The sequence below is a fragment of the Podarcis erhardii genome, assembly GCF_964252035.2.
Source record: "Podarcis erhardii genome assembly, chromosome: 3".
Lineage (NCBI taxonomy): Eukaryota > Metazoa > Chordata > Lepidosauria > Squamata > Lacertidae > Podarcis > Podarcis erhardii.
In genome coordinates, this window is record NC_138507.1 from 25,328,664 (window position 1) to 25,334,663 (window position 6,000).

General features: G+C 43.9%; 2 long non-coding RNA genes across 3 annotated transcripts in view; both read left to right on the plus strand.

Annotated features, from left to right (window-relative positions):
• LOC309339442 overlaps window positions 1-6,000 on the plus strand; it is a 130,562-nt gene that overhangs the window by 25,019 nt on the left and 99,543 nt on the right. The gene's annotated exons all lie outside the window — the stretch shown is intronic.
• LOC309339407 lies at window positions 2,375-6,000 on the plus strand. 2 transcript variants are annotated; one of them, XR_014155311.1, is made up of 3 exons: window positions 2,375-2,394; window positions 3,257-3,357; window positions 3,495-6,000. It is a non-coding gene; the product is annotated as an uncharacterized lncRNA (long non-coding RNA). The 2 variants fall into 2 exon arrangements; XR_014155312.1 differs by lacking the exon at window positions 2,375-2,394 and having other exon boundaries at window positions 3,055-3,357.

Here is a 6,000-nt window from a genome sequence, read left to right on the forward strand (position 1 = left end):
GGTCCCATATTTCGTAGCCCATATTGATCTGATGGACATCAACTTCTCTTACATGTGCAACTCCCCATTGATGTGAGGTTACTTCCAAGGCACCACACGTATGTCTGAATTGTGTGTATATTTGAATTGCGTATATTTGAAACACCATTGAAAAAGCCTGCAAACACCTGCTGAACCTCTGCGAACCCTTGAAAACCCCTATAAAAAAAAACAACAACCAGCAGCACTTACCAGAGGCCAAACTCCACCACAACTGCTCCCTCCAAATCTTCTTGCTCAAACTCCCAGATCTCCACAGGTCTCAAGAGTCAGTGGAAGGACTCCTGGGATTGCTAGATGCTGTTTTTGCAACTTTTTTGCCCTTTCTGGGCTCTTTTAGGGCTGTTTTTGCCATTGTTATAGTCACCTCTGGGTTCAGCATGGTGCAGCGGTACACAACCGCATGTCAATTGACTGTTGCCTATACTTACTTCTGAGCAGATATGCACAGAATCAGGCTTTTAGCTGTGAAGTCGCTCCAAGAGGGGACGAGCCTAACATTGCCCTCGGTCCCATTGCCACCTTTGCTTCATCTCCCCCCCTGGAAATACAGTACAAAGATATTCAAAACAAATGCTTCATGCTTCATGTTGTGGTGGCCACTCATCTTAGAACAAATTAGCTCTACATTATTTTATTTTTGTTTCCCCTCATTTCTTGATGTATCCTGAGTAAATACAGCTGGCTATACCGTAAGAAAATAAAACATTGTGGATCATTTCCCTAATCCATTTTTTTTCCTCCAGCTTATGCAAGTTAATTTATTCAAAGGATCTTCCATCAATATGCAAAAAAAGAAGAAGAAGAAGAGCAGATTTTCTTGGATGACCTACTGAGATAATAATGTACTCAGCATATCTCTCAGATCCAACTGAAGTGACAAGTTTCTGTAGCATTAATCCTTCAGGGGATGTGGTTTGGAACGAGATCAGAGCGAAAAAAGGAGAAAACTTTGCTGTAGGTTAAGGATATGTTTTCATTTAAAAAGACGTCAGTCAGGTTAATTCACTCTATCACTTAACCGAATTAAAGGAACATCGAAGATGTTGAACACACATTTTTAACTAGGGTTGCCCTGAATAATTCATGCAATGCTTGCTGGAAAACAACCAACAGGCACTGCACAGCTCTTGAGTCCACGAAAACAGAAAAAGGGATTGAGGGAGGGAGAAACCACTTAGAAATATTATGTTGTCAAGCGGAAAACTATATGTTTACGCTTTCTAAACCACGGCTATGTGTTTAATCTTCAAACTTTGAGACGCAACATGTAAAAAAAAAATCAAAATAAGGAAAAACAGCTTTGTGCTTTGTGCGTCTGTAGAATGTGCTACTAGGCCCTTTGAGGTCTAGCTGTAGGTTGCCTTTTTATGTTTATAAAACTCTTGCAAAATGCATTTTACGCCATATGAGGGAACTCAGCAAAGCAAGTTCCCACTTATAATTTGTTTCTAAGCAATGAACATGTTACAATTAGCTGCTCCAGTTGCATGATGCAGGTTTGTGAGGGAAGTAAAATTCTTAAAATACAGCTTGTGTTGTGGTTTCAAACAAACTCAAGGGTTGGCTGGCCAAGCGTTTTATTACTTCATTATTGTTATTACATGTATATTGCACATTTCCCTCAAAGAGCTCAAGGGGACCTATATAATTCTCCCCCTCCTCACAACAACAACCTTGTGAGGTAGGTTAGGCTGAAAGACAGTGACTTTGCTATCCATTACTAGTGCAAAGGTATTATTGTACACACACAAAGACACACACAGTAGCAGAAGAAAGGGGGGGGAACCTGTTGACTATTTCTACTTGGTATTCCCCACTTTCAAAAAAGAACGCACAATGTTAAAATTATGCATCCAGGGAATCCAAATTCAGTGCAACCGAATCAGTATGCTTACGAAGATTGGTCTTGTTTACATATTTTATTTATTTTGCATAATTTATACCCTTTTGTATATTTCATTCTGCTTTTCCTAATCACGGAAACAGGCCTGGAGCTTGACAAGACACGGCAGCCTCAACTCACTCAGAGGAATCCTTATTTAGCCTTCTGACTAATTAGATTTTTATCCCCATACTTCCAAGCATATCTTCCTACTCTTAATGGCTAGACTTCTACTTTATTTATTTTTATGGAAACTGGATCGAGCACCCTTTCTACACCCCCTCCAATCAACTTTGTAGCATTCACGGCTGCATTTTAAGAACAACAGACAGGCACCAGTGTCAGAAAGCTGATTCCTGTCTCCTGCTTCTCATCTAATTTGTCCCACGTTGTGTGTTTCCATGGAATCAGGGCATTGACACAGCTCTGCCAATACTCTCGGTTGCCCTGATGACATTTCCACGCTTGATGTAAGTTACTGAGGTGTTTTTGGAAATGCCTACATTTGCGAGCCCTTTTCATCACAGGACTCAGCTATACAGCTCCAAATCAAACATTGTAAAGTGTAATATACAAATGTGACACTAGATGGTGACACAGAGCTATGCAAAATTCAATGTGTTTTTCAAAACATTTTTTAAAGCATTTTTACAGCGTTTTTTGTATGTGTATAGATTCCACCGGGGGACACAGGTGGCGCTGTGGGTTAAACCACAGAGCCTAGGACTTGCTGATCAGAAGGTCAGTGGTTCGAATCCCCGTGACGGGGTGAGCTCCTGTTGCTCGGTCCCAGCTCCTGCCAACCTAGCAGTTCGAAAGCATGTCAAAGTGCAAGTAGATAAATAGGTACCGCTCCGGCGGGAAGTTAAATGGCGTTTCCGTGTGCTGCTCTGGTTTGTCAGAAGCGGCTTAGTCATGCTGGCCACATGACCCGGAAGCTGTATGCCAGCTCCCTCGGCCAATAAAGCGAGATGAGCGCCGCAACCCCAGAGTCGGTCACGACTGGACCTAATGGTCAGGGGTCCTTATAGATTCCACCACAATTCTCTCCATATGTTGAGTGATGGAAATGAGGGAGAACAAGCAAAAATAAGTAAGCTTAGAAAATAAGTAAGCTTCAAATTCAAAGGAGTACCTAAAAAAAAAAGCACTTATTATCTGACTGGCAAAGGCAACAGCCATACAGAATAGAAAAGTCTTCACTAGCTGGTGGAAAACAGTAAAGGGCGGTTAGGGGGTGAGCAGCCAAACTTCATAGAGAAAGTCACTCTGCATTTTGGGTGCTGCACAGAGAAGGCCATCCTTCAATGTGTTGCCCTCTGTTTCTTCCAGGTGGGACGCAATGGCCTTTCTGCCAGGTGCAGGAAGCAGCCTGACAAGGAAGGAGGCAGTCCTTTAGGTATCATCAAACCAAGCCGCTTAGGGCTTTAATGGTAATTACCAATGCTTTAAATTGTGCCTGGAAACCAGAGCAGCTGATGCAGGATAAACATCTTTTGGTCTTTGCCACCTCATTGCAGCCCAAATGTGGCTTCTGAAATGCTCAGTTGTTGCTTTCTTATCTCTGTAGATGATTGCGTGCTTTGTTGTGCTATATAGGGGAGAAGAACAGACAGAAACTTTGACTCGCAGATAAAAGGAACAACAGCTCAGTGGAGTTTTCAGTGTACAGATACATCTCTCCATTGATAACCTTTGCCCAACTTAAGGAGAACACAGAAGAGATCCAAAGTGAAATTGATTGACTCTTGGCCACGGGTTAGCAAACTAAGTCCCGGAGGCCGGATCTGGCCCAATTGTCTTTTAAATCCGGCCTGCGGACGGTCTGAGAATCAGCGTGTTTTTACATGAGTAGAATGTGTGCTTTTATTTAAAATGCATCTCTGGGTTATTTGTGGGGCATAGGAATTTGTTCATTCCCCCCCCAAAAAAAATATAGTCTGGCCCCCCCACAAGGTCTGAGGGACAGTGGACCGGCCCCCTGCTGAAAAAGTTTGCTGACCCCTGCTCTTGGCAGTCATAGAGAAAGCTATTAACAACAGAGGCAGGGCTGAGATGTGGGAAGGGCTACGGCTCGGTGGCAGAGTCTATTTTTTGGGTGCATAAGGTGCCAGGTTCAATCCCTGACATCACCAGGTATGGACCCCTGCCTGAAACCCTAAAGAACTGCTGCCAGTTAGTGTAAGCTGCACTGCGCTAAATAGGGATCAATGGTTTGACTCTATAAAGGCAGGATCCTACGTTCTCATGATGAGCAACCACTGTGCACCTAGTACATAACCTCAAACCTTTCTCCGATGGAAATAGGGACATACTCCATAATAATAATACCCTGCCCATCTAACTGGGTTGCCCCAGCCACTCTGGGAAGCGCCCACCATATAAAAACATAAAACATAGAGTGGTAGTTAGAACTGACAGAATATGCCAAATGGGCAAATTTAACAATGAAAATCGGAGACCAAGCAAGGGCAGATTTTAAGGAGGAGTGGAAACCTTATGTTGAATATTTAAAGAATTGTTGCATGTCGAGGTCCCCAAGCCACCCCCTAAATAAACCACAATTTACACAGAATTTTTGTTTAAGGTTTTTGGCATAATTTTGGCCACAACTTTATTAAAATACATAATATGAGTGGTTGCTTAGGCATTGGTTATGACTATCTGTCCCCGCCCCGAGACAGAACTAACTTCTGAATTTCAGCGAAAGCCAGTAAGGGAAAACAATATGGGGGAGAGAATAGGACTGGGCACCACACCGTCACCCCTCCCTGCATGCTCCCAGGGGCTTGCACGGCCCTAGCCCCTTGCCAGGGATACGGAAAAATGTATGGCAAGCCCCTGGATTCCTTTAATGGAATTCCCTTGCAGCAGCAGCATTGGAGGGGCAGGCACAGCCAGCCCTTACCCCTCCACCAACCAAATTTTAACCGATCTCTAACCGCAGCCTTACAAGTTGTGACAATTTGCTGCGCAGTAGGCAAAAAACCAAATGGCACCAGCCAATCTGCCAAATGGACAAAATTCCTACCAGGCCCCTGCCCCCAAAGCAGACAACCCCATGACAGGCATAGCAATGTCAAACGCAACAGCCCTAAATTAGGGAGGGTGAGCGGGCGATCCATTGCCCACAGCAAAAGAGATTGAAAAAAGCTACGTGCCAAGAATATATAACCTTTGGGCCAACCCTCTAAATGGTAACATCAAAATCTCCCCAACAACTCAAATTGGCCCAGTCACAGTCATGGCCATCCAAATGGTCCCGCCCGGTAACCGAGAGGGGGTGTCCTGTTAGACCCCACCGCAACATGTGCTCCCCATGAAGGAGAACACGTGTTGTAAACGTGCAACAACACGGGTAGGATTTGAATGAAGATCAGCAGTTGAATACTGTGGAGAAGATGGCATATGGAATAACTATAATAAGAAATTATGGAAATTATGAGGGAGACTATGGAAGGGTGGGCTGGAAGTCAAATGTGAAATGAATGTGAAGTGGGAAAGCATGTATTAATTTGTAAAGCCTTGAAATGCAGAAACAAAAACTATAAATAAAAGAAATGAAACTGGGATGACTTCTGTAATATTGTTCCTGAAGAATAGAGGCACTTGGAGGGTCTGCTAGTAGGCCACAGGATGTCACCAGGTGTCATCTTTCTGAGGGCTTCCCAAAATCCAGAGCTCGCTCTTAAACTGGAATATGATGCCACCAGGAGCTGATTCCATGGTCAGGAAGGCCCCACACACCCCTGGTGTGGTTTGGTCATCCTAGCCATGTGGAATCCGCCCACTGCTAGGGTGACATTTGAAAGACCCTTATGTGGAATCTCTTTCTGTGTTCTTTCACTTGACTGTCTCAACACACCTCCAGCTAATGATGGTGCCAGCAAATGAGTGGTATGTTTGTGGGATAAGCAAAGATCCCTGGCAAGCAGGGAGAGATAAATAATAGAAGGGCTTTCTAGGGTTTTATTTCTGCTCTAAAAACAGCAGTATATTTTCCTGTCCCTTGCATGGCAGGGCTCGCCTGAATTCAGTGGAAGCTGTTTCCATGCAGAGCTATTATTCTTAAGCTG